Genomic DNA, 3,053 nt, shown 5'->3' with positions numbered 1-3,053 from the left:
CCTAGCCTAGTCTAGCCATGTTTAGGCTCATCTGGTGATAACAATGGACCATTAAATTGTTGTAACAATGGGTTAGGGTGCATATTGTAGTTCTAAATGTCTATGGAGATTCATCCAGGTCATGGTTGTCCCAAAGGTGCTTTTTCAAAAAGCAGTTAGACTTTCTTTGGTTTTTTTCTTGACGACGTTTCACTTATCATCCAAGAAGCATCCCCATTTTTGAGAACTGAGATGCTTCTTGGATGAGAAACGAAACATCTTCATGAAAAAAAGAAAGAAGGAAAGTCCAGTTGCCTTTTGAAAAAGCACCTTTGGGACTGCAGCTCTAACTTTGAAACAGTCCAAGAAGAAGAAAGAATATGCATATATATATTTTCCCCTCCTCTCCACAGATTTGTAGCATGCTAATTTTATGCAGTAAGTTCCAGGTGAAAATATAAAGGAAGCCACATTCCACATTTTTTCAATAGTCATCCACCCCAGATACATGGGCCATCTCTAACAGTTCTTCTTTACTTCCTCTTTTACCACTTCTGGTGTTGAAGGAGATGCAAAATTCTGGATTTTGCACTTCTGTTGGGTTTGTGATATATAATAATTTTAATATATATATTAAAATTTGGATTGCTAACAAAGAATTAAAGGAGAACTGGAATAGCTATTTTGAACTTTTTAGTTCTTATCAACCAGACATACCCTTCTGAGATTCGAACCTGGGCTGTCTGCATGTTAAGCCGCTGTTTTAACCTCTAGGCCACAGGCTCTTTCTCACTTTGTCAGTTGTGTCAGGGAGGGAAGAGACAGGGGAGGAGAATTACCTTGAGTGCTTTTTGATGCACCCTGTCGACCCAAATATGGGAGAAAGAAATCTTTCTTTCTTTCACACACACACACGTGTGTGTGTGTGTGTGTGTGTGTGTGTGTGTGTGAAGCATAAGGCAGGAGATAGCTTCTCAAGTTAAGAAGCACCTAACTCTAAAATATTTAAAGAACTTTGAAATATTTTTTCTTGCCCATTGATTTCATCAGTTGACTGTTACAATTTTAAAAAATCTTAAATGCTTCCTTGTTAGTTTTTTATTTTTCAAACTGTTTTATTTTAACCATGCACAAATATGCACAAGAGAAATATCTCAGTAATTAATGTCATGTTGTCATTATGATACATTAACATGACGAATCATCAGAGGCTTGTTAGATAGAAGATTCATTAAATCCCCCTATATTTTTAAGATAGTAGAAAAATATTAGGTATGGCATTGTTTGACTAATTAAGGCCCTTTAAAGGAATTTATAAAATCCCCTTTAGGTTCAGGAAATAACTAAAATATTCTTCCCTTCAAATTCATGTTGACTTTACAACATTATGAAAATTCAGAAATGCATGGAAAGATATTATGGATTCTCCAACTGAGTTTACACAGATCTCTGAAGAAGAATTTATTCAAGGCTTCAAATACATATTTTAAAAAAGTTATATACAATTTTACTAGATTTCTCTCTGAATTTGTGTCAAATGCAGTCTAAAAAAACATTCACTATGCTAACATTGCATTGCCTAAAATGTTTGCAATGTTGAATTGCTGCACAAGGATGAAAAAGAGAAATGGTGGATTAATATCATTGATAATTGTAAGTATTTTTTTATGGTTTGGACTAAAATTGCTACAGTTCCTGACCATTGACTGTACTGACTAATGTTTATGGAAGCTGAAGCTCACAGCATTTGAAGGTATAAAATTGTCCTCTGACTTTATTCATATATAACATAAGAAGGGTCTCCCTGTCTGGATCCAAGAGCCTTGGCCTTCATCCAACTTAAATTATGGAAATTATCTTGCTTAGTAAGGAACATATAAGAATAGAACAAAGAGAGAAAATTCCATTGATAATAACATATAGGTGATTTGTGAAGAATGTACTACAACTGTCTTAAGCCAATTCAAAATATTTGTCTTTTAATGGATTCAGAATTAGTCCAACTCAGAAATATATAATCTTTTTCGAACTACACTTGACCCTTGAAAAAATGTGCAGGGAGTAATAAAAATGTCTAGGAAGTGGCTGGAAGTAGAACAAGAAACTGGATATGACTAGAACATACCGGTAATTAAGTTGGTTAAATTCCTTTAGGATTCAACACTTAGTATTAGCTAATTAGGCACCATCAAGTCAGGCTCAATTCCTGATAACTTACGTGTCTAACCTGTCTCCAGTAACAACCTGTAGCTATTCTCAATTTTATTTTTCTCTATGTATGAAATAATTTCCCCTTTAGTGACATGAAAAAAAACGATAATCTAGTGACAAACTTTATAGGAACTTTAGGGAACCTTGCTTAGGTTTTTGCAGGAGAACAAGTAGCCTTGGAGTGTTGTGAATATCTAAGTATAACAAGATTTTCATGGATTCTTTTTAATCTTTTACTCCTCTTCCTTGCTAAGGATTCTTTTCTGACTAGATCTTGTTTGGACCTTTCTGAAATTATTTAAACAAATGACAATATCCTATTCTTCCTTGGTGAGGACCTTTACCTCACAAACAATCATTGAACTTCCTCAAGGAAGTGAAGAGCCTTCAGAAGTGTATTACTCCATCTCAGAGAACACTCACAGAAACTCCTGTTGCTTGATGAACTGAAACAGTGGAACCACTATATTCCTCAGAAGTGGAGCACCACTTGATTTCAAAGAAGAGGCTGAATGGTTGTTAAAACAAAGTGCTTCTTTGAAGATCCACACAGCCCTAATCTGACTGCCCCCCAAATCAAAAGAAAGGGTTATTAGTTCTGGAACTCTATATGAAACACACTCATAAAGATTGAATTGTTTTCTGTGAGAATCCTATGGAATGGCATTAGTAACTCATTTAGAAATCTGAATTTCTATGTGATGCATGACATCTATGTAATATATCAGAACATGCCAAGTGTTTTCACTAATCTCCTTCAAAGAAAATCAGTTTACTGCATAGTGCATTGCATAACAGTTTTTTTCCCCACTTATGATCACAAAAAATAGCCTGCATACATGGAAGTTTCAGACCTCAACATA

Source organism: Protobothrops mucrosquamatus, unplaced genomic scaffold (assembly GCF_001527695.2).
Source record: "Protobothrops mucrosquamatus isolate PMUCROS unplaced genomic scaffold, P.Mucros_1.0 scaffold15, whole genome shotgun sequence".
NCBI lineage: Eukaryota > Metazoa > Chordata > Lepidosauria > Squamata > Viperidae > Protobothrops > Protobothrops mucrosquamatus.
The sequence above is the reverse complement of the archived record's forward strand: the minus strand, read 5'-3'. Positions refer to the sequence as shown.